Source organism: Tenebrio molitor, chromosome 1, assembly GCF_963966145.1.
Source record: "Tenebrio molitor chromosome 1, icTenMoli1.1, whole genome shotgun sequence".
Taxonomy (NCBI): Eukaryota; Metazoa; Arthropoda; class Insecta; order Coleoptera; family Tenebrionidae; genus Tenebrio; species Tenebrio molitor.
In genome coordinates, this window is record NC_091046.1 from 12,002,720 (window position 1) to 12,029,193 (window position 26,474).

General features: G+C 34.8%; 4 long non-coding RNA genes across 5 annotated transcripts; 1 reads left to right on the forward strand and 3 right to left on the reverse strand.

The window, feature by feature from the left end:
• Positions 1-1,200: 1,200 nt before the first annotated feature.
• Positions 1,201-2,164, forward strand: LOC138129487 (uncharacterized). Its single transcript, XR_011159223.1, has 2 exons — positions 1,201-1,528; positions 1,682-2,164. It is a non-coding gene; the product is annotated as an uncharacterized lncRNA (long non-coding RNA).
• LOC138129468 (uncharacterized) lies at positions 1,793-3,580 on the reverse strand. 2 transcript variants are annotated; one of them, XR_011159221.1, is made up of 4 exons: positions 2,866-3,580; positions 2,432-2,651; positions 2,160-2,375; positions 1,793-2,109 (listed from the first exon to the last, which is right to left on the reverse strand). It is a non-coding gene; the product is annotated as an uncharacterized lncRNA (long non-coding RNA). The 2 variants fall into 2 exon arrangements; XR_011159220.1 differs by having other exon boundaries at positions 2,432-3,579.
• Positions 3,581-4,261: 681 nt separating this feature from the next.
• Positions 4,262-6,935, reverse strand: LOC138129480 (uncharacterized). Its single transcript, XR_011159222.1, has 3 exons — positions 6,617-6,935; positions 5,317-6,566; positions 4,262-5,255 (listed from the first exon to the last, which is right to left on the reverse strand). It is a non-coding gene; the product is annotated as an uncharacterized lncRNA (long non-coding RNA).
• Positions 6,936-8,074: 1,139 nt separating this feature from the next.
• Positions 8,075-8,759, reverse strand: LOC138141421 (uncharacterized). Its single transcript, XR_011163150.1, has 2 exons — positions 8,546-8,759; positions 8,075-8,496 (listed from the first exon to the last, which is right to left on the reverse strand). It is a non-coding gene; the product is annotated as an uncharacterized lncRNA (long non-coding RNA).
• Between the last annotated feature and the right edge of the window lie 17,715 nt (positions 8,760-26,474).

Sequence of the window (26,474 nt, forward strand, 5' to 3'; positions counted from 1 at the left end):
TCTGCGACGTTTCGAAGTTGATTCGTCTATACCTATCTAGATTGTTGTAAATCTTGGTCAAAGGTAGTCATGGATTTTCCAATAATTGTCGAAGCTTTGTGTCAAATCATTTTTTGAATGTCAAAATCAATTTTCGAGAGCACTTCCCACACTTTGCAGTAATTTCGAAGGATTTTTATGCATGCCTTACAAATTGTGTTGGTGTTTTGCGAAACTGGGTCTGTGCTCTGTGACTCATAAAAAAGGTGCTGGTAGGCCAATCGTTCGTACTGAAGAAATCGTCACAATAAATAAGTTGAAGCGGACATTTTCCAATCCATGCCCACCTTTGACCAGGATGATTTTTGATATGCCGGTAGATTTTCGATTCTATGATTACAGTTGGTTGCAAAAAAAAACGGGAACTGTTAGATTAATATTACACTGAACTCCAAAATTAACGCATCACTTTGATTTTTTTAATTAAAAAAGCAAATTTTGAAATATTTAAAAAAATATGTCAACAACAATAACAGCTGAACCATGGGAAATATTTTCAACACATTTTCTTACAAAAAAGAGCAATAAATGTAGAAAAAAATACAAAAATTCGAAAAGGTAACATCACGAGTAAAAATGAGAAATCAAAAAAACGATCGAAATTTAAAGATTATTTTCCTGAAATCTTGTATTGTCACCTCTAGCGTTAATTGTAGCTTAAACGTAGTGGCATGTTAAAAATGAGGTTTCTGTTATGATTTTACACTATATTTTGCCAAATATCCAGAAGTGCTCTTGTTAGCTGACTGAAGTCATTTAGACGTCCTTACATTGCTTGTAACAGTTTTTCCATATTATCCCATAAGTGTTCGATTGAGTTGAGGTCAGGGTTACGTGCTGGCCACTTCATAACTGATATTTCAATAGTCCTAAATTAGTCGGAAATTACCACTGCAATATGTGGCTGTCTATTATTGTGCATATAAATGAAGTCTTGCCCTACGAATGGGGCATAAGGTACAACAACAGGTTCCAAGATGTTCGTGCTATATCGATGTGCATTCAAATTGCGTCTAACTAAAACCACCAGCTCTGTAGCTACGTCTAAAGATATTCCTATCCATACCATTATTGAACCTCCCCCAAAACTCTCTTTAGTAACGAAATTACACTGCGTATATCACTCACCAGGGGGCCTACCACCGACTTCGGTGAGTTTTCTCACCAGTGAAAAAACTCACGTGCATTTTGTCACTCATTTTTTAAAAACGCTACTATTGACATTGCGTGAGATGAGAAATTTCACCGATGAGTTTTCTCATCTGTTAGATATTGCAACGCTGCAATTCGCGTTCGTTGCTTAGCAACATATAGGTTTCAATCGTGGTTTTGACATTTAACAAATCATTTTTCACGATTTTTGAAACTTTATAATCAATCATAAAAGTGACGAAAGAGCAAAAAGAAATTTTGGTCGAGTTTATGCGGACTCACCCAGAATTAATTTCTGGAAAATTCTCCGCAAAAAGAGTGGAAAGCGTGAAGAAAGGTAATTTTTCATATTCGTTACTTTAGAATTTATATATATCTACATCGTTCAAAGGGTGCAAAGTGGAATATAACTAAATATACAAATTTGACATCTACCAAACATAACATCAAAAAATTAGAACCGATTTTTTGTCAATAGGTAACTTTTCAGGTGCTCAGCCTATTTTGCAGTACTCAGCAAGCTAAGTGCTTCAAACAGTCAGCCACGCACCTGAAAACTGGTGGTGACAGCTCATTTGTATACTATTAAAATATCCAAGGCTTAATTTCAACATTTTATTTTAATTTCTACAGATCTGGCAAGACAATAAGAAGATGCTGTGAATAAGAGAAAAGCCAATAAAACAGGAGGTGGAGTGAACAGTTTTGCAATTTTCAGTCATTGTCACAAACTGAAGAATTTATTGCTGCAGTGTTGACACCAGTTGCTGTTTTGAATGCTCCTGGTTCTGACCATCCTCCAACCCAATCAATTCGTTCAGTGACTTCAGAGCCTGCCAGTCCTAATAGTTGTTCAGCACCAAATCCTTTTCCTCGTCGATCTCCACGTCCAAAAAACCCGACCATTAGAAACTCCACCTGTAAATAAAACGATAAATAAAAAATGCATTAAAGTTACATGTGCTCACTGAAACTGATGAATTTATTTGTGTCTGACACTTCTAAGGGCTTCCAAATTGTTAGGATACTTAATATAAGTATTTAGTACCTACTTTGGGCTGGCTCAAGGCTTCTGTTACCTACTTCATGCGTCACTCACAGTTTGTTGAGAAATGCTTATGAAGCAACTGTATCCAACATCATCCAACATAAGCCTGATAGCTGCTCGTAGCATAGAAGGTGTGCTGCCAACAAATAAAAAAATAATGCAGACAAAAAAAAACCTTATTAGCTTAATTACTTGAGTATGGATAGATAAATCACTGGGTCTTCTTTTCAGACGCATATAAGATCACAATAAAATTAAATAACTCCAGCAGCTCGCCTCAATAACACATCTACTTCTTCTCCAAATTCTCAATTAAATTGAGCATCATTAAATCATCCATTTTATGCACAAGTTTGATTGCAGACCACTGGCAAAATAACACAAAGAATATTGTTGCGAATTGTACCTACAACTGAAACGCGTGGGTGAAGAAGAGAAAAACGAACGGATAACGTCAACACTTAGAATTAGATTAACAACACACAAAGTTGACAAACTGAATTTACAAAAGGTAACACTTTGAACGGTAAATTATTTGATAGCATTGATTACAATACAAACGGATTGAAATGGATTAGAATTGAAAACGAACGAAAAGCGAGACAACCGGCGTCCGGCGTACTCACACCGCGAACGAGGATCTAGGAACGAGGGGCGAGGGCAGGGCCGCAGAACACACGCAGGGCGCAGGGGGGCTGCCTACCACCGACTTCGCGCCAGAAGTAGATCTACTGCCCATAGAGGCATAGATGGAGGGATGGTTCACTTTTAGATGAATAATTCCAAACAAATATAATCCACAGAGTCCACTTCAACCTAAAAAAACACGCAAAGCACGTATTGTAATGCATATTTTACAATTTACAAGTACAAAAACTATTGGGCACACTATGGGGTGTGTTAAAGAAAGAAACGTAGAATTAACAGTGCAAGTAATAATAGTCTCATCAAGATGTAGAAAAAGAGCGTTTGGTTGGTTACCTACCTGCGTTTTTCTTCAAATTTTATCTGATATTTAATAATAATAAACCAAAAATATTCAATATTCACTTTGTTTAATTAAACATTTCATATATTATTCATTATAACCAACTATTATTCTTCATTTGAATTGAACACACTTCAAATGTCAAATCTCACCATAATTCCACTCATAATAAAGCGATCGAAAAATCTCACGCGTTTTCATTCGACTTTTGTCACCGGTGAGAAAAGTCACAGCGTCAATAGTAGGGTTTTAGCACTTTTCATTAAAATGACGTCATTTTGGTGACAAAACTCACCGGTGAGAAATCTCACACGAGTCGGTGGTAGGCCCCCAGGTCGTCTATACACTATTACCTGTCCGTCAGACTTGTATAAACAGAACCTGGATTCATCGAAGGCCAAAACTCTGCGCCAATCTTGTTCGACCCAATTGACATGTTCTAATGCAAAGTTTAAACGGGCCCTCCGAAGAGCTGCAGTTAACTTGGATCCAGTGGCTGGTCTTCTCGGATGTATCTGATCCTCCTTTAGTCATTTTCTAATAGTATTTTCACCCAGGCGGAGTGCATATTGTCTAACATGCGATCTTGAAGTCGGAAAGCAGTGAGGAACCCTTCTCTAATGCTTATTAACCATAAGTATTGGTCCTGGTGAGGTGTTGTGATCCGTTTTCGGCCTTGTTTCCGCCTCCTTGTGTGCCGTCCAGTCTCCCGATGTCTTCATAGAACTTTAGATACGGTAGATTGGTTCATACTAGTGATGGGAAATTTCCGGAAATTTATAATTTGGAAATATTTCCGGCAAAAATTTCCGAAATATTTCCGGAAATTTAAGAAACATTGTAATTTTGAAAATGTGTGCTCCATCATATTGGGGTTCTTTTACTCTTCAAAAAAAGACCAAATAACCATGAAGAATGTTTGTTGACAATGTTTTAAGATTTAATAAACCATTTTTTAATATCAGCGACAGAGTTTTGACCTATTGTAGGGTTTTTGGTTGTGCATAAGGAGTTCACTTATTTAATGTTCAAGTTTAACTACATAATTTTTAAATTTATTAAAGAAAAAAAAAAATAACAGTAACAGAAAATAAATGCATTCATAAGAATATAAAATAGTTATAACAAATAACATAAAAAAAGAAAAAAAGATCACTATTCCAGTCCTGTATATAAGTTTCATTTTCATAATTTTCTTATTTATTTTCATATACATAAATAAACTCCGTGTCATGCAGATTTCCGTCATAATAAGCAACATTTGGAGTTTTTTCTATATTTACAATTTCATCACAAGTGTCTTCAATATTTTTGGCATAAATTTTTGTACCGCAAATATCATTATCAGTCTCCTCTATTTCTTGAGCATTATCAGTGTCAATACTGTCAATAGTAATCGTGTCATCATCACATAACTCTGAACTTGAACTAACATCTTCATTTTTGGAAGAGATACTTTCATATTCATACTCATTTCTTTCGATCTCCATCGTCTTTCCTGGAAGACTTTCAACTTCAATGTCATCATTTTTGTCTGTACTTTCACTTTCTATGTTGAAAAACTTAATGTTTGATTTTATATACACCATTTTCTCTGTCCGTTCCAGGGTTAGCCGATTTCGTTTTTTTGTTTTAATTAAAGAAAATGTTTTAAAATTTCGCTCAGCTGCTGCTGATGTAGCTGGAAAATTTAATATACGTTCAGCTACTACAGCCAAAGATCTGGTGCTACAAAGGCCTTTCCACCATGTTACAGGTTCCATTTTTCTTGCAGCTTCCCAAATTGTTTTTGATTTCCACAGTTTTTCTCGTGCACGATATTCACCAATATCAATAAGTAGTTGCTCTCTTTCTAAACTCATGTTAGTACCGACTTCCAATATTTTATCTACTGCCTTTTCAATTTCATCTTCAGATAAGGCTACCTGTTGTCTGGCATCTAATAAACTTGCAGCATAATGTATATCATGACAAACAAATTCCTTTCGATGGTGAAACATAGCTTTAATTTTTCTCCCAACGTCATCACTAAACAAAAAAATATACGTTAAAATCATTGCAAAATAATGACCACATCCCACAAACTAACCTAAATAACGATGAATGCTCCAAAATTGAGTTTTCTATATATTTAATTAGACCTACAACACAGCCTATGGTGTTTTTATCTGCTTCTAACTTATGGATTGCCTCTGAAATAGGAGTTAAAATTTTTAAACATCTTTCTACTCCAGGCCAGTAGGTATCTTCATCCAGGATCTTATTTCTAACACTAATTTCAATCTGATTTTGTATTTGTTGCTTTACAGCTGCAGTTTGCAAATTTTCTTTATTCTTTAATACTGACTGTAGACATTTTGTGTATGTTCCCCATCGAGTTTCAACAGGTACATGAAGAGCTTGTCCAGTTCCACTTTCTGTTTGAATTTTCTTGAATAGTTGGCTGGGAAGATGTTTATTGCGAAATGTCTGCACAATTTTTTTTGTGTGTGCAATAATGTTACTAAAATCTTCAAGGCTAGCGATATCTTTAGCTAAAAGATTCAATCCATGGGCTAAACAGCCGTAAATTATAAGAGTTTGGTACTTTTCTTTTAGCAAATTCCAAGCAGCTTTCATGTTCCTAGCATTATCACTTACAAATGCATGGACTTTTTCACTACCAACTACTTCTATTGCTTCATTTAATATCTCAAAGATAAACTTCCCTGTATGTCTTTCCAGCTGTGTATGTACAGCTTTGTAGAAAACAGGTTCTGGGGTAGTAAATATTATATTCAGTATTGGAGTGTTATTTATATCACTCCATCCATCACATAACATACTTAATGATGTGCTTTGTTCAAGCATCTGAGTTACAGATGTTTTTATTTGTGAATATATCTTGTCCATAATTGATGTTGCAATAGATTTTCTACAGGGGAGATTATAAGAGGGCCTTAAGCATTTGATGAAATCTATAAATTTTTGATTTTCTACAATTGTAAAAGGTAGTGCAGCATCATATATTGCTCTACCTATCATCATATTTAATTTTTCATTCTCACTTGGACACATTTTATCAATAAATGAAGTAACTTTGGATTGAATATTTTTCTCATTTACGTTATCATCAGAGAATGATCCCCAGGTTGAAGATGTGCTACTTTTACAGGTTCCAGTTTTGGAAGTGCTAGCCAATAGTCTTGCAGAAGGGCAGCGTCTACATTCATTTGTAATATGCAACATCATCCTCGTTGCATTTCCGAAATACTGTTTATGGCAGTAGAGGCATGAAACCTTATTGCCTGGCAGCCTTTTAAAATGACTCCACACTGCACTTTTGTGTTTAACCATGTCCTATATCAAAACTTTCAGGGGTTTTTGTTAAAAAAGATCATAGAACTTACCGAAAATGAGAATATGTAACAACTTTGAGTTTCAGATTCAGGTCAGGTAAATTCAATTACAAACACGCGTGCTATTTCATTTTCCTTACATTAATTTAATAGATTATGATTTGGTCGTTACGAACACAAAACGTTGCGAATTGCAGCAATATACCCTACTTGAGTAATTTGAGTCAGCAGTTTACATTAGAGGTTATGTTTTTGAGATTTGGCGGTAAAATTTCAAACTGGGAAACTTATGGAAATTTATAATGTTTCCGTTTCTGAAATATTTCCGTTTCGGAAATATTTCTAATCGGAAATATTTCCATTGCCCATCACTAGTTCATACCAAAGTGATATGCTATAGTCCTCCGACTCTCTTGATTCTGGGCTAACAAAACCACTTGCACGGACATTTTAAATGCGAAGTTGTTCCTAACATCACCCATGTTAAAAGTAAATGAAAATTGATGTCAATACTGATTAAATTTTTCAACTGTTACTAAAAAATTATTTTCGAGTAAATTTAAAAATTGAGCAAAAACGATATTTTTGCTCATTTTGGTACACAGTGGCTGGAAATTTTATTTACTCTTGTAGAATGATCTATGTTTTTCCTCTATTTTCAGTGTGTATAACAATTTTTTGCTTTAAAGTAAAACTTTTCAAAAAAACCGTAAAAATACAAGTGATGCGTTAATTTTGGAGGTCAGTGTATTATTATTACTATGATTATGTGTTCAACAGAGGTAACCTCCAATAATTGTAGAATACATTCTGTCGATTAGTACAACGTGATCAAGAATGACTGAGTCTGTTGGTAGCAATGAAAATTTGAATGATTTTGGTACTACTGTAATCTAAACGCATTTCCGGTTGTCAGCTTTGACAGAGTTGACAGGAGAATTTGACGTTTACCATCAAAGGGTCATTTTTGTAATAGCATAAACATACCCGACATAACCAAATTTTTTTTTAAATGTCGTGTCAAGTTAAAACATCCGGTCAGTGCCAATTACGAAACAGAAAAACACCAATATTTTTCAATTGTTTCATTGCCAACAGACTCAGTCATTGTTGATCACGCTGTATAATGTATGTATATGCCATTCACGATGTTTTGGCATAAGGGGAGGCTATGGAAAAAGTGCATTTAAGTTGGCAGTAAAGCTGTCTGTTGAATTAGGTTATTTTTTTCTAAGTTTGAGGTTATAAACTGCGTCATTGTCTAGTGCATTGTTGTCAGTTTTACTAGTTTGCAATATAAAATACTCACACATTTTTAATCCAATTTAACAAAACAGGAAACTGACTTGAACAGACTACAGAATAGTAGGGACCGGGACCGAAAGTTAAAGTGGCTCCTGCACCACTTAGATAACCCACCTATACAGTGTCTTAACCAACCAGTTAGTAACTTGTCAATGAATTTTTTATTTTAACCAAAACGTTCCTAGAACTAGATTGTATAAAATCTTGTACCTACTTATTAAGCCTTACTTTATTCGAATCTTTCTGCAAAATATTTACACACCCATCGTCCATGACAAAAAAAAGAACAAAACTATTCAACTTCCATAATTTCATTAGAAAATTCTGAATCATCATTACCTGCATCAAATTCCGAGTCAGATTCTCCTAATGAAATTATTAAAGGAAGAACGTTTCCAATAATGAAAGATTTCTCATTAATTTTGCCCAATCTTCCGAAATAAGTTCCTCACAATATCTACAAAAATGTTGGCAAATTTCAGGAGTAGATTTTAAAATAGACTCAAGCCATAAATTCACAACTCTATCGCGAAGTTATAATAGGGCTTACAAAACCCCTGTGCCATTTCAATTGGGTCGTTGTTTCTTCCTTCACTATCCGTGCTACATATTTATCTTGTACTCACCTACGATTGAATTTATACATAAAAAGAACTTGACTTCACTGTAACTTACTGAAAATATGTTCTGCAGTCTAATACAAACACCATCAATACGTTTTAATGTCGCTTAATTATGATTACGGTAAATTCGGCAACATGTTACGTTCATTTTGATAGGTCCGCATGTCAGGCACTTTAGTGACAGCAGAGATGACAGAAATCAAACCTGTATCCAACGTTAAAAAATGAAATCATAGCCTCCCCTTATGCCAAAACATCGTGAATGGCATATAAGTACTCATAATTCATTAAAATTGATCAACTTTAGTTGTGCGACGTTGCACTGAAACAGATCCGCTTTGTTGTGAGTGAACCATATTTTTAATCTCACAGATTCTATCTATTGGTGAAACTTTTAATAAATTTGTTCTGGGTGTTCTCAGTCAGATAGAACAGCTTACAGGAACGGGCTCGGTGACAAGTGTCGAGTAGTATTGAGACATTTTCACAATTTTTTCATAGTGTGAAAACTTCTTGCGACAGATAGGTTAGAATTATGGTCAAAATTCAATGACATTTTTTGAAATTATTTGACAGGTATTGTCAAGTAGACAATTAATTGACAAGTGGACAAGACCAAATTGACAAATGGAAAATTTTCGTCTCCCGTTTTTTTTTGCAACCAACTGTACCTTTTAATTTTTAATGTGCCACAATTGTATCTTTTGAATATACAGGTTTTTTAGTAATACAGGTCATTATAAATGATTGTAGTCGACGCAAGCCATGCCCATGTTATAAAATTTTTGCCGCCTCATTGACAATTTTTGTTACTGTCATTTTTTAGGTGAAAATTGCGTTGTTTTGCAACTAATTTAACTCCTATGTGTGAATGGTGTGTATTCACTTATTCATCATTTTTTATATGGAGCGGCAACCATAAATTTTGCAATCAGTTTTTACGTCAACTTGGACTACAGGGTGTCTCACAATTCGCGAATTCCAAATTCGAGCGTTGTAGGGGATCACTTCAGTAGTACAAATATGGAAATTAAAAAAAAAAATCGGGACTCCCCCCACAAAGATACATTGGTCTGAAGGTGCACTCTTTGAAGTGCGTTTTCTTCAAATACAGGCTGAAAAGTTCAGTGTTTATTGTTATTTATGGTGTAGATGATTGTGGAAAATAATAACGTAAAACAATTTTTTGAAGAATAGCTTTACTTTGGAGTCAAAAAATCTTAAATTTTTGTAATTTTTCTTAAAAATGGAACGGCAACGTCGCTAGAATAGTATTTTGTCACTGTGGATATGAAGGCTGCTATGTATTGAACAAAATTAAAGTGCTTATATCTTCTTCAGGAATAGCGATTTTTTTTCCTAAGTATTTTTCGAGTTCCTTCCCTACCACGCTCTGAATTCGGAATTCGCGAATTTTGAGACACCTGTACAATAATTTATAATGACCGTGTATAATAACAATGAAATTTGTCATTCATATAGTTTTGTTGGATGAAATTTAAATTTTAAGATTTGAGCTCGACTTTCAACAAAACGGGTAAAATTTGGCAGCCCACTATACTTCTGAACTACCTAGGGGTCGTAAACCCGGGGTGTCATAATCAGTAATAATCACTGATTCACTGCTTACACTTGCACTCGACTCCCGCTAACAAAATGGTCATCCTCGGGACAGGGCGACTTGCCGGGATCGTCAATTATGAATCCCACTTTTAAAATATACCTGGAAAGGTGATGACCGGATTGCGAAAGTGCGGTATCATGATCTTTTCATCTTTTCAACAAAGTTAAACCAATCACTAATTCTAATCATAGAAATTATAAAAAACACATATGCGGTTTACAATCGATCATTGATAAATGTAGGATTTGCGGAAATGAAGGGGAAACCATTGAACACATCATTTCATCTTGCACCGTTTTGGCTCAAAGCGAATATAAAAAACGTCATGATATATTCGCAAAAATTATACACATGAATTTAGCAGTTAAATTCAACTTATTAAAGAATACACAACCACATTATATTTATAAACCAGAAAGTTGTTTGGAAAATGACAATTACAAATTATATTTTGATCGTACAGTTTTAACTGACATTCACATTCAGCATAACAGACCAGACATTATTATTTTAAATAAACAACAAAAGCAAGCATATCTTTTAGATATAGCTGTTCCAAATTCACACAATATAACACAGACATATAATAAAAAAATTAATAAATATTTAGAACTCTCCGTTGCTATGAGAAATCTTTGGTGTTTAGAAAAAAAATCGATTTTACCATTTATAATTTCAGCAACAGGAATAGTACCGTAATCTCTTTTTAAAAATTTAAAAATTTTGGACTTAGAGAACACATTGGTGGTTGAAATTCAAAAAGGTATATTATTATACTCATGTTATATCGTGAGGAAATTCCTTAACATTGACAGAACATAAAACATAAAACACAAAAAAGTCAAAATGTGGAGGCGAGACGCCGGTAATTATGTTGATAAGCACTGCACTATTACTTGATAGTATTATCCGTAATAGTGTATGTACTCCGGCAAAATTGCCGTGCCGCCGGGTGGAGGTGGGATACGAGAGTAATTAAAATTTTTCACATATTTTGCAGTACATACTTATTATAATATAACCTAATACCTACATACAACACTTTTTTTGATCGAGTACCAATTATAGAAGCTACCCCAGACAATGCATTGTAATTCGTTTTATAAGAACATTTACTCCATGCTCCATCAATATTGACTGTAATCGTGGCTACTCTCTTTGAATCAATTTCTCCCGCTTCTAGCGCTAATCTAAAATTTTTTTGCCCTGCATCAATCATTTCTTGAATTGCGACTTATTTTACACCATTTAATTCTTCATTTTCTGCAGCAAAATATTTTCTCACTCTCATGCAGTGGATATCTAATGCTGCAGATAAATAGGAAAATTGAATAAAATCCCAAACAATCGCAATAATTCCACATACCTACTGCCGATTTTTTAATTTCGGAAGAATCGGTATTATACTTGGGCCAACCAACAGATATAGTAATAAAAAAAAGGGGACGTGTCCTAGTTGCGTAGAACGATATACGCCGAAGCCTGTTTCACAATGGAGCAGGTTCTTTGCCATTTGTCATTCTTGTATGTCTTGAAAAAAAAAGATTTTGTAATACAAATCGAAAAATGCCAAGGAAAACAAACAAACATAAACACGTGGTCAAACTCCCGAAGCGAGGTTAAAACGAATGAGATGCCGGATGCCGTCAAGTAATTTTTGTGGATGTACATCAGGCTTTCGAAAATCTGCGCACGTTTTGAATAAGCCAATTGGAAACTGCTATTTAAAATACGCGGGCACTAGGGGGCGGTTTTATTGCTATATCTGTTGGTTGGCCCAAGTATAGGTTCACTACGAAATGTCCCTTTCAAGTCGCAAAGAGTACATTTGTAACTGAAATTACTTTTGGAACCATATCATCTTTACATCTTTCATTGACATTTCTATATTATGGAAACTGCATTCGAAACTTTGGTGTTTCATCGATTTTAACGTTGAAAATACCTGACAGCTGAAATTTTGTCTCATTTGGAGTATTACCACTTTCTTGTAAAAAAACATCCTCATCTAAATTTTGTAAACTATCGTTTAAACTTATACGTATATAAGTTTATAATTTTAGTATTATTATTTATGTTTACATAATTTTTTTTTTCTGTTAAACACATACATAATATATTTTTATTTTAAAATATAAAAGATTTCTTCCAAATCGGGTGATTGGGGAATTGTCCCGAGAACTGATGCGGCATTACCCCGTTGAATTGCCAAACTTATTCTTTGGGTAAGATATAATGTCGATTTATTGTCATTTGACATGCTGCTTATTTTCTTCCCTAACAATGTAATAAATTTTTTTGCGTCTGCTCCCCAAGGGCCTAAAGTTTCCACAGAAAATGGTAGAAAACAAAAGCGGGAGAAAAGTTCTTTATTTTTAATTCTCTTGGCATCTTCACCCAAACGAGCAGCATCACCAGCCTTCTTGCTTGTCAAAGGAACATAAGTAGCTGCTAGAGTATCTCTACACGTAACGTCCCATTAGAGAGCCTTGCCACCTTTCCAAGGTACGAGGGACATACCATCAGCCCGTTTACCGTCACTTCTGCAACATCCTGTAGGTTCAAGTATCGATAGAATTTCAGCTGATACTAAAGCTCTTTTTATAATGTCATTGATGTTTCCATGGCGAGAATGTCTTCCTGTACTTTTACGACAAGATAGTCCATGATGACCAAATTTATCTGCAGGTTTGCCGCAAATACAGGTATGAGGTTCGCACACATGTTGACCCGTTCGTAATGCAACGGCTATACGAAAAGATGAGTCGTCCAGAAGAGTTCCAAGAGATGATGAAGGTAAGCAATTCAACCAGGCACCAAATTCTTTTTGTTGAGTAGCAAGTAAACGTGCTTTATCTCGAAGATTTTCTGTATTAGACGATAAAGTGTCCAAATTGCGAAGACAAATTTGCATATCCCAGTCACGTTGTGAAACGCTATTAATTGGTTCCTTCCTACTTAATTTTGACCAATGACATAAAGCTTCAACAAGGACTGTATCTGACGATTGAGAGATATAGGCAGGTAAAATTGTCAGCAGTAATTTTGCAACTCCATGTATGGAGCCTAGAAAAGAGGAGTAACATAAAGATGTCAACTTGCGGAATCCTAAGCCTCCCAAAGATACTGGAAGAGTAGATTGAGACCAAGAATTTTCATTGAAACTACAATTACAGATATCTTTCAAAGTTTCTTTTAAAAAAGTGTCATATTCAATAAGATCGTCATTAAATCTCCAGCAAGGGGAACAACGTAATAAGTAAGTCATTCGAGGTATTGATAAAGAATTTTTTTAAGAGAAAATAAGCTGAATGAGAAGGTAAAAATTTTAAACCATTAGAAAAACGTTTGAAGGTGTTAATTTTTTCTTTATTGATTTACTGATAGATACCACCATTCGTTAAAGGACAACCCAAAAGAGAAATGTTGTCAAACTCTTGAAGTGAAATTCCAGGGGCTATATTACTGAAATCATTTAATAAATTCGACTTTATTGTCGTATTATCAGAAATTATTAGAAGTTCACATTTCTTATAATTAAGTGATAAACCTATTTTTGAAGATAACTCAATAATTTTTTGAAAATCATTAAAAACAATACTAGGATCATCTGCTAAAACTCCATCATCCAAATACCAAACATTAAATTCTGATTTTAAAGATTTAATCACAGGATGAAGCGCAAGACAAAAGAGAACAGGACCCAAAGGATCTCCCTGTTGAACACCTGTTTCGGAAAGTATTATTTTATTTCCATATGACAAAATTGTTGCTCCAAAATAATATTGAGTAAAATAAGGCAGAAAAGCAGGAATTAGCTCACTTGCTCTGTATAGAACAGCTGTACGAGAAATCGTATTAAAAGCATTGAAAAAATCAATTTTTAAAAAAGCTTTAACTGAAGAATGGCTGTATGATAAATAGTTTCTTGCTGAATGAGCTCCTGCTTCTGCTCCATATTTTGTGCCAAAACCTAATTGTAAGAGATTTAGAAAATTTCCTATCTGGTGCCCAATTCTTGAATCGATGGAATTAATTCTCATTGGAAAAATAGGCAAATTTTCTCATGAGAAATGCAAAAGTGTATTCTGGACTTATGTCAGACGGATTGTTCCACTAGTAATGCGGAGAATTATTTCACCTAGTGTTTATCATGGGAAAATAATTTTTTCGTAAGAAATTCGACTGTCAAATGTGACACTTTTGTTAATACATAATTGTGTTTATAAAAGAAAAAAATGGAAGAATTCATTGCAATCCAATTAATGGTTGCCCAAGCACAAAGACTTTATCCGAAATTAGACCCGTTTGATCCAAATTGTCACCATATTGCATTTTTAAATTCTCATGTGAAATCATTTTCCAAACAGTTCAAGAATACAGATAGGAGAACATTTAAATTCCACTGGGAATTCATTTATGGGAAAATATTCTCAAACGAATATTTTCCAGTGATTTCAAGAATTGGGCCCCTGTTCAGAAATCCGTGTGCAAACAATTTTAGCAGCTAATCTTCGTAATGTACAACCCACAGCTATTGGACGGATTCCTCCATCTTTTTTACTAAGAGCACCAAGTGAGGCTCCATAAAGAATCTGACTAATTTCTAAAGGTATTAAACCAAGAAACATTAAATCAATAATTTTAACCAACGAAGAAAGAAGATTCGAAGATGATAAACCAAGTTTATCCGAAATTAAATCTTTTAAATGTAGAGGTTTCAAGGAGTCTAAACCACCAGCTGAACCAAGGTAAAAAGACATAATAGCATTGTAAACTTCATTTGAAGTAACAGAAGAACAAGATGAAAGTCCATCAATTATATTAGGTTTAATTGTTTTTTCTTGAGGCTTCGGATGTTTTTCTTGTAGTTTAAAAAAAGTTGTGTCATCATTTGGAGCTAGAGAGTCCTGGGAACATAAAAGACGAATTGTTCCTCTTAAATCACCATCAGACAATTTGGATTCAATTTTTTTATAAATATTATTAATTCCTGGGGTTTTTTTTATCAATTTTTGTTTGTTTTGATTTTGATAAGTAAATAATAAATAACGATTGAGATGATAAATCTTTGTTACGTTTCCAAAATTCAAGATTTATTTTAACTGCAGATGATAAAGATTGTGTTTTCTTTAAAGATTTTTCAGGAACACGTAGAACACAATATGGGAAAATCAATAAACGAAGCCATTTGACTAAAGAATTGTCATTTATACACGAAATTAAAATATTTGAAAGCTCATCAGCTACAGCAATACGAGCACCTTTAGGAATTCGATTTAAAATTGGTGTAGAAGTGCGTAATTTAGAAATTAAGCCAACTATAGTTGATGGATCAGAAAAATCTACAGATGGATTCAAATTACTACCATTCAAATTACTACCATGCATAATTCTAGTGTGGTGCTTTAACCCATTTGTGCCCCGAAAAAATTTATAATAAATCAGACATTGAGAGTCCTTTCCATAATTTGTGTTAGCAGCGTTATTAAAACTAATAGGAATAATATCCAAACTTGCATCTTGAGAAGAGACTATGGTATCAATATCTACCTCTGCGGTCTTTAAAACTTGGTTTGTTGAGATTCTTAAACGAACATCTTGACTGTTTTTTTCAAAACACTTAAAAGGCGTAACTTTTGTATATTTATCCCAATTATGCATTCATAATTTTCAATATCGAACCGGATATCGGTCAGTTGGGTTAAACTACCTGCGTCCAGTACCTAATGTGGAGTAAATGGCCAAGTTGTAGGTAATTAGTTGGACAGGGGCTATTGCCTTATCAAGTATGAATCGGTCTATGCGTATTGTGAGTTGCAGACTATTAGGTAATGTTCACAAATAAATAATCCATTTTAGATTGGGGCGGGCGGCGGGTAATTAAATGTCGATTAACGATTAATATTACGAAAATAATATCCTTTGGACAACAGTTTGCTGAAGTTATTTCCTAAAAAAAATTGCACTGTTTTGAATCTCCAAATGGATTATTCAAACATTTATTAAAACGTACAGTCACGGCCACGGAATTTCGTCAGTCGTTAGCTGTAAAACAGGTTTTATATATTTCTAACCCCACATTGGAATTTTTGACATGGATGTTAATTTGTCAATCAATTTTTATTGGTTTATTAACTTTGTTTACCTTTATGTAAATAAACAATTTACAACACAAACTCTGTTAAAAGTGGCTCCACAAAGTGGGGCATACTGTTAAAAATTGCAATTCATTATAATAATTGTTAAATTACAATTCATTGTAGCAGTTATATATGATTTTTAAATTTTCCAAAATATAAAAAAATAAATAAAAAAAACATATAGGTACCTATCACAATTTAAAATAAGAATAGTAATTATACACCAAGGTAGAGAAGACATTTTTTTAAGCCGAGGTAGTTTATTCCCCGAGAAGCGAGGCTTAAAGTTCTCTTCTCTACCGTGGTTTATATATTATTTTTTTCACTACTAGTAATAAAGTCTAGCGTTATCGGTTGTCATAGAACACTGAGAAGTTTCGATTTTCTACGTTGGCTCAGTGACAGGTAAATAATTTTTCATTATTAACCAGTGGTGAATAATGGAACAACCGTCACCTAGCAACGAAAGATTGTCGTCTATTTCATTGGTTGACGTAGACGATTTTCATACCAACTGTCAAGAAATGACAACTCGAACCCGTCGCATCCGACAAAATAATTTGATTAATAATTATTATCAAAAAGGGTTTTAACGTATCTAGTAGTGAAAAAAATAGTATATAAACCACGGTGGAGAAGTCCCTTATAGCCTTCGCGCGCCTCGGGCTCTATTCTTGGCGCTCTGGCTATAATCATGAACTTCTCCACCTTGGTATATAATATACTATTTTTCACTACTAGATACGTTAAAACCCTTTCTAATAATAATTATTAATTAAATTATTTTGTCCGATGCGACGATCCGAGTTCTCATTTTTCAACGGTTGCTATGAAAATTGAAAATCGTCTGTACGTTAACCAATAAAATCAAAGAAAATCTTTCGTTGCTAGGTGACGGCTGTTCATTATTAACCACTGGTTAATAATGAAAAATTATTAACTAGTAGGAGAGAAATTCTACTTCTGGGTTCAGTTCGAGAGACAATAATGACGCCTTCTAAGACTAGTAGTGAAAAAAATTAAATATCACCCTACTTACATTACGTCTTTTAAAAAAAAAAGTTGTATGTCAGCTTATACAGTGCATTTTTTTTTATTGTTGCCATAGGGAATTGCATGGTAAAACTTATACCACCTGTTAACTTTTGTTCTGATGAAAATATTCAAACCATTTTTGGAACAAAGTTGGAAGATTTTTTAAACTATCGGATAGTTTACAATTCAATATCCTAAACTGTCTAAAACGTTGTGAAAAAATTTAAAGCGCGCCGGAATAATAGTACGTCGAGCGGTCGCCAGAATAGCGTCCCTGTCGGCTCAACCAGCACCTGACCGAATTCCATTATAGTGCGACATTTACAAAATAGTCGAAGAAAAACATTTCGAACAATTCCTTTAATAATTTCTGTTACTTTGTTGAATTATTTGTGCGTTAACGTTTTTACGTTTTGTTTTTTTTTTATAAAGAAATTTAATCATAGCCACGAGAATATCTCGCTATTTATTTTTTAAATGAAACTGACAAAAATCAAAAGTGGGGACAGGCAGTTGCTGGTTGAGCCGACAAGGATGCTATTCTGGCGGCCGCTCGACGTACTATTATTCCGGCGTGGTACACATTTTTTTTCACAACTTTTTCGACAGTTCAGGATATTGAATTGTAATCTATCCGATAGTTTAAAAAATCTTCCAACTTTGTTCCAAAAATGGTTTGAATATTTTCATCAGAACAAAAGTTAACAGGGGGTATAAGTTTTACCATGCAATTTCCTATGGCAACAGTTAAAAAAAATGCACTGTAGTCTCTTAGACATCCTTTCATTTGATATATAATTTATTGAAATTAGACAAGAAATAAAGTTGTTATAGCATTTTGTAATTATTAAAGATCTCCCTGTATTCAGGGTGGGGCATCGTATACGCGCACGCGAGAAATCGCTATTTCTAATTAAACATTTGTTTCACAGTCTAGGACTGTGAAATTTTATATACCTAACTAATTATTGATAATGTATATTTGAGAAATTTTTAATTTTTTTTTTTTGTTAATAAATAATAGTTTTGTGAAATTAATTGTTAATTTACCTATAAAGCTTTTACACTAAATGAATCTGTATCTGCTAGCGCATCAAACCATGGTGGCACAATTTCAAATTTTGACTTGGTTAGCTAAATAATTCCCTTTTTTATTTAAACGCAAACCAGACGCGTGATTTATGGCCCAAATGCTATAATTTGCCAACAAAAGGACCATTCACTAGTAGCCGGCCGTTTTGACTCTCTTACTTACAGCTTTGCCATAAAAAAAAGAAATGTAAAACTGCGTTTAATTCAAAATCTAATTGGTGTTTTTTCCGCTGATTTCGTAAATTTTAGGGTCTTAAAAAATAATAACATACTCGTAACATTTTTGATTTACAATGCAAAAATTTCCGCTAATAATGCAGAATCTGGAAAAGTGCCCCGAATGCTTGCAGCGTTTGGCGTTTCCACGTTGAATAACAAGGGAAATCCTCCCAAAAAGGAATTTCTTTGATTTTGAATCTCCTGAATCGGCGATAAGCCGGTTTCCGGTGACATTAATGAAATCGATGGTTTCTTTGCACCAAGGGCCTAAGGTTTCAAAGGCTAAACCTTTAAATATGTAGTTTGACGAAATAATTGAACTATATGTGCTATGTTTGCGTTTGCAAGCCATTTCAGCGGCAAAACCTGAGACTTCAGATGTTTTCAATACGTAACTGTCTGCAAGTGTATCTACAACAGTAACGTCCCAAACCAAAGGTTGATCTTTAATCCACGGTACTAAAGTCATCCCATCTGGGCATTTTCCGTCATCCTGAGACAGTCCGTTTGGTTCTAAAGTTCAATTAACATGAATAGAAGTCAAAGACCGGTCGATAATAGAATTAATTTCAGTGTGTCTTGAAAATCTACCACTGCTTTTGGAACAACTTAGACTATGAATGCCAATTTCGTCAACTTTCGTATTGCATTTGCAAATATGAGGTATACCTACAAACATTACAACCCAATCTTAAACCAATACAAACTTGGAAGGAAGTGTTATCTAAAGGAGTACCAATATTAGGAGAAGGTATTACATGTAACCAAGATCCTGATTCTCTGCATTGTAAAGCCTTAAAACGAGCCAAGTCTCTAGGTGAATTAAAGATTGAATCATTGGCAATTATTCGTTTGATATTAATATAATCCCAATTCTTCTGAAATTGTGGAATTGTTGGTCTTTCGTTCTCATTTGCTACATCCCAGACTGCTAAAGCTTCATCATAATGGTGAATAATAAGCTTATTATCCTTTGAATTTAGCAATTGAGAAACAAGCTTTTTAACACCATGAACTGAAGATAGGAAAGCAGGGAGGTAAATATTGGAAATGCGGCGAATTCCCAGTCCACCAAATCTAATCGGTAAACTTTAAAGAAGAATCAATTGAATTAACATAATTCGAAAATTTTCAAAAGGTTGTTCTTAATAAAAAATTAAATTTTGGTATGAAAAGACAGTTCTTGATTAAAGTGTCTGCTAAGGAGTTTAGCTTTGTTTGAAAGATTTTCAACTGTACTGTAATTTTTTCAACAGTGTTTTTGAACCTTGGTCAAAAATTGGAGAGCCTAAAAGAGATAAACTACCTGGTGCTAAATTTTGAAATTCTTTATGACTTTTAAATCTGTGTCTCCAGAACAGAATTTCGTAAATAATTATAGGAAGTGAATCTGGGTAGGTCAGTGTAAAAATCAGACATTTTATTTTTTTCTTGGCTTTGTTTGTAAGTGAAAAATTATCAAAAAATTATGAAATATATCTTACCAATAGCTAGGTAACTGTGAAAAATTTCGACAATTTTATTTACATAATTAGAAGTCGCGATTTCTCGCTTGCGCGTATACGATGCTCCTGTATAACCACCCACAATTTTTCTTTTGCGGAAAGCAATGTTCGTTTCTTTTGTGAACTCTCATTTTTCTTTCAATAGGCGCCAGAACAAAAACTTAAATTCAAAAATCCCGAGAAGCGCGCCTAGTAGTTTTAGTTGATACCAACCAAACATCATTTTGACAATCCACATCTATCGAGCGATCAAATTAATTTGTAATCGAGTCATCGATGGATTTGAGTCCGTATGTCTTTTGCGATTGATATGCGAGATCTAACCAATGTTTCAAGCTGTTTTTATTGGAGCGTGGAGTTCAAGTAACGACATACGATTTCGGATTCATGGGTAGAGGTAAAGTCAAAACGAAACATGACAGGGCGGAGCTTCGGATGCGCGCTCTCCAATTTACCGCTGGCATTGGCGTATCATACAATCGTCAATTTAGGGGCAAAAACTTAACCAAAACTTAATTTTCTTCATCTGATGAAAGAAATTCTACACCGAGATGATCTACTTTTGTTGTAGAACCTCTAATAGAATAATGAAAACGATCTTCATCTTTAGAACATTCCTCTAACACCCTGTATAGCGTGCACAAAAGAAAAATGTTTTGACTCCGCCACTGTCATATACGTAAGCTGGATTCAACATTCAAGCATTCAACTAATCTGCAAATCCCACATTCGTCTTCTGCGCAAACCATGTGATGTCATGTTTCGTTTTGACTTTAGCTCTAATCGCACTTTATAACGATTTTACTTTGGTACTGTTACGTTTTAAAAAAATTCCTGATCACACCAAATTGAATAGTCCGCGTTCGAAAAGAAATTTTTTTTTGCCGGATTAACGAGGTACGCGAATTTCGTCTAGCAAGCCGTGAGTAAAGATTGTGAAGGTTGGTGCGGTCAAATAGGGGTGGCGTTTCCAGAGCAGTCACCAGGTCGCCAGAAGGCTCTCGACTAACCAACTACGTGGTGCTCTGGCCGTTTCAAGCTCTACCTCATCGTCTGAGCAGGACCCGTACGAGGGAGGTTTCTCAGTCGAAAGGACGTACTCTGGAGCAACCCCGTCCTGTCGTCCTCGCCGCCTCCAGAGGGACAGCATCCACCAATAGAGGACCAACCATTTTTTTCCACGGTCTTATCTCGGCGAGGTCTCGGCTCGCGATAAGACCGATCAACGAAGTTCTACCATCTTTCGATATTTTTTTTATTGTTTGTTCAAGATTGGATTACTTTTAGTTTGAAAACTTTACCATTACTATTATTTAATATTTTCAATTGTTATTGTATTTTCAATTTTTGTAGTCAAATTTTTTTTTATTGTTAATAATTTTTATTTTTGTAAACTTTATAAATTTTAAGTTCATTATAGCGAGGTCTGGGGTAAGATTGGTATCATTCACCCTCTCCTTCTGTTTGCGTTCCAGCGGCGCCGTCTTCGGTCAAATTCCTGGTCACGACGCTAACACCAAAATCGTTATTTTATTCGGCCATAGGGCCGGATAGAAAAATATAACGTAACAGTACCTATGGTTTATCTATATTCTACTGTAAAATGTTAAAAAAGGATAATTTCTAGATAAAATGTCAAACTATTGTCATTTGCTCTTCTGTGGTAAAAAATTCATGGTATATTATTGACTTTAGAGTTAATTTGTGTAGTACACTTTTCTTAGTTTGTGGTTGGAACACTGGGAATTTTTCATACCTACTCCCAGGAGATTGTAACAATTCCTAAGTAAGCAAAAAATACAGCGAGCGGCAAAAGTATGGAATAAATTCATTAAAAATTAATAGATATTATGTTATGACTTATGAGAAGCAAAAATGGCGTTTTATGTGCTGCGGTTGGTAGTTTGGCTGCCGAACGCAGTGAGGGAGACAAACCAACCAAAGCACATAAAACCATTTTTGCTCCGAATAACATATACTATTTTTTCTTCAAACCTTCATAACAAATTATTTAAGACATGTTAAGAAACCAGGTAGGAATTTCAAATGATTTAGCTAGTTTACTTTACAGCCGCTCTGTCGGGGCGTAGAGCCACCCCCCCTCCTTTCAGAACCGAGAACCACCCCTGCGTGGAGAATGACAAAGATTTGAGACGACAGTACCACAGTAGATTTACTCATTCAGTAGGGACAGCTAGGGTCGGCACCTTTGAAGTTTCGTCAGCCAGATTTTTTAATAACATGGCGGTACTGGCGGTCCTTGCTAGAAAATGCCATAGATGGCAACACCATCGTTCGCGGCAATTTCATTCATTGCACTCAGCCAGACTTGAGTTCTGAGAGAAAACGCCATATGCATTGAGTTGGTGAACGACAAAGATGGACAATTGGAAAGATGCAAAAGTGCACTAGGGAGATTTTTCTATTTCTATGCGTCCGTTTTCACCATCGGTTCTACATGGTTGGTTTGCTGTAAATAGAAAGGAACTTAAGAAACGGAAAGAAATTTTCTTTCTATCAAGATACATGGTTCCAGTACTGATCTCTAAAGGTGTTTTTTTTTTTTAATTTGGCGTTAAAGTTGAGTCCGCACCACTCATGTAAAGGCGTAAGATTTAAACAGCTGATCCGTGATTCGTATAGCGCATTCACAATCGACTCTTCAACGCCAACTTTGACGCCAAATTTTAAAAAACACCCGTTGTAATGTAGAAATCAGGGCGTGAAGGCGCCAAAAACAGCAGCGCCACGCTACGAGCATCTTGTAAAGGACCGCCGCTGCGAAGACATGCGTATTCGAATTTGGCGATAACCGAAACAGCTCCGTGTCCCTACTGAATGAGTAAATCTATTGTGGTACTGTCACAGGCCTTCACGCCCTGATTTCTACATTACAACGGGTGTTTTTTAAAATTTGGCGTCGAAGTTGGCGTTGAAGAGTCGATTGTGAATGCGCTATACGAATCACGGATCAGCTGTTTAAATCTTACGCCTTTACATGAGTGGTGCGGACCAAACTTTGACGCCAAATAAAAAAAAAAAAAAAACACCTTTAGAGATCAGTATTGGAACCATGTATCTTGATAGAAAGAAAATTTCTTTCCGTTTCTTAAGTTCCTTTCTATTTGCAGCAAACCAACCATGTAGAACCGATGGTGAAAACGGACGCATAGAAATAGAAAAATCTCCCTAGTGCACTTTTGCATCTTTCCAATTGTCCATCTTTGTCGTTCACCAACTCAATGCATATGGCGTTTTCTCTCAGAACTCAAGTCTGGCTGAGTGCAATGAATGAAATTGCCGCGACATGACCAACTTCATTAAACTATGTTATGGCCATTCCAAATGTCGAAAAAAAGTAAACCAAATGACAAGTCGATGATGGAGATGAAGTGGCGATATCTAGTGAAATTTAGAATAACCACACATTTAAAAAGTTAAATATCAGGTTACGTTATATGCCATTTCATTGTCAAAAACTGTCAGTTTATACGTTTTCGTCGTGGAACTTGACCATTTCGGAGTAAAACGATGCAAGAATTACAGAATTCGAGGTTCTAAGACGCCAACTTTCCTCTAAATACGTTTTTACACACGCAAATATGAAGGATCACAGCAAACCCGCGCCGAATCGGAATTTCGTCGTGGAACTTGAACATTTCGGAGTAAAACGATGCAAGAATTACAGAAATCGAGGTTTTAAGATGCTAACTTTCCTCTAAATACGTTTTTACACACGCAAATATGAAAGATCACAGCAAAACCGCTCCGAATGGGAATTTCGTCGTGGAACTTGATCATTTCGGAGTAAAACGATGCAAGAATTACAGAATTCGAGGTTCTAAGACGCTAACTAATTTTTCATGTTCCTGCCATAGTGTCATAAAAGTATAAACTGACAGTTTTTGACAATGAAATGGCATATAACATAACCTGATATTTAACTTTTTAAATGTGTGGTTATTCTAAATTTCACTAGATATCGCCACTTCATCTCCATCACCATAGACAACACAGTAAACCTATAGAACGCAAACTCCCATAGTTTTTTGTGTCCCGACGCCATCTACTGGCTTGTGGTAGGTGCAAAATAAGACACAGCCAGCTGGATATCCTGGCTTTTTTTTTAATTTTAATTTTCAAAGTACTTTATTTATGAAATTAAAAGACTACATTTATTTTGAAGTTTATATTTTAATTTTTTTTCGATACATTTCCATTGCATTTTTATAAATTTTGATTTGGTGTTTCTTTTCCTCAATTGCGACAAACAGAGATTTATAGCTTCATCACCTTCAAAATTTTGCTCTTTATTATGATATCGAATTTTGCATGTAACGTTTTCGGTACATTGCAACCCGTAGTTGCAGCCCGAACTTTGGATTAACATTCCAGCTTTTTATAATTTTGATTATGCTCAGCTTTTCTTATTTTCTTTTTGAAACTATCACTTCATTACTACATAAAACAGGATTTACACAATTTACTTATAGCGTCTTCAGTAGAAATATCGTAGATCAGTAGATCGGATGAAAATTCTATAAAAAATAGTTTTCAGTTAAAATATAATTATCAATATTTTTTTACTATTACTGGAAGTACTCGTAAGTCTGAACTGGAAAAGGAGGGAAGTTGTATTGAGTCGAGGGTACGGCCACATTCAGCAATCTATTGTTCGTGCCGAAGTATTTGCTGGTAAAATGAAGTCCACACACAGTGTAGCTGTTATACCTACACTTTAATAGACTACAAAGTTGATAACTGCTTGTTACCCGTGTTTTTAATCCATTCCATAAAATGCACAGGATATTTAATTGGATTTGAAAATCTATGGCGAGTTCCACATGGTTTAAATACCCTTGCACTCTGCAAATTCTCGTAACAGTAGATTTATTATTTATGACTTAATATGTCAAAATATATATAATTTTGGCATAAGTTTCCGCGATTTTTATTTTTATCAAGGCCTTGATTTTTATAAAACGGCAGCGTCACCTGACGGCTTGTGGTGGGTGCGTTTCCAAAAAAACCGATAAAATGCATAGGAGTTTGCGTTCTATAGGTTTACTGTGTTGTCTATGTCCATCACCATAGACAACACAATAAACCTATAGAACGCAAACTCCTATGCATTTTCCCCATTTTTTTGGAAACGCACCCACCACAAGCCGTCAGGGGACGCTGCCGTTTTATAAAAATAAAAATCGTGTAAACTTATGCCAAAATTTAAAAAATAGCTATTTGACATATCAAGTCATAAGTAATAAATTTACTATTGTGCGACTTTGCACCCTGCAAAGGAATTATAAACCATGTGGAACTCGCCATAGATTTCCAAATTCAATTAAATATCCTGGGCGTTTTATGGAATCGATTAAAAAGACGGGTAACAAGCAGTTATCAACTTTGGAGCCTATGAAAGTGTAGGCAGGGCCTGAAAACTGCTTATGGAACGTGGGTAGCCTATCCAAATTAGTTAGGGCCCACGTTTACTAGATGGCGCCAATCGAAAATGGTCTGGTCAAATGCGTTTTGCAATCTACTTTATCGACTTGACGATTCATCAAATTTTGAAATTTGAAAACGTCAGTGTTTTACATATTAGTATTTTCCGCGTGCCGCATATCGTTTCCGCAGTTATCCGGTTGTTGTGTGTGTTTTCACTCTCTACTTGTGTGTGGTAAGCTGGTAAGTAAACACTATATCCTCAATTAAATGTTTATTTCTAATACGCATGTAGACACTAAACATTGAAGTAATTTTCAGAAATGGGCAAGAGAAAATGTATTGTTTTGGGTTGCGAACAGAAGGAAAACTTACACCGATTTCCAAAGGACAGAGAACGGCAAATTAAGTGGGTGGCTGCTATAAACGACGAAAGCCTGTTGGTTTTATCAGCAGCCCAAATTAATGAAAAAAGTATCTGCTCCCAACATTTTGAAGCAAAATATCTGTTGGGGAAAAGAATTTGCCTTACCGGCGTACCAACAATTAATTTGCCAGGTAAGAATATTGAGAATATAAGGTCAAGTTCGACGTGCTAATTTTGATTTCTTTAGATCTGGTTTCCGTTGAGAGTACTGTACAGGGTGATTCAAGTTTTACCGCCCGCACGATTAACCCTATTAAAAAATTAGTAAAAATTACATTCCCTTCATATAAGGCTTCAAACGTGTGTAATCAATTTTCCTGTATCACTTCATTCAGAGCCATAAAATTAAAAAGCAGATTTTGAGCAAAAAATAATAATTATAAAAACTCATAGTTAAATTTTGCACTTTAATATCAAATTCCATTTATTTTAAAAACCGGTAACACTTTCATGATTTCAATGACAGCAAATTTTTCCTAAATGTTTGAAAG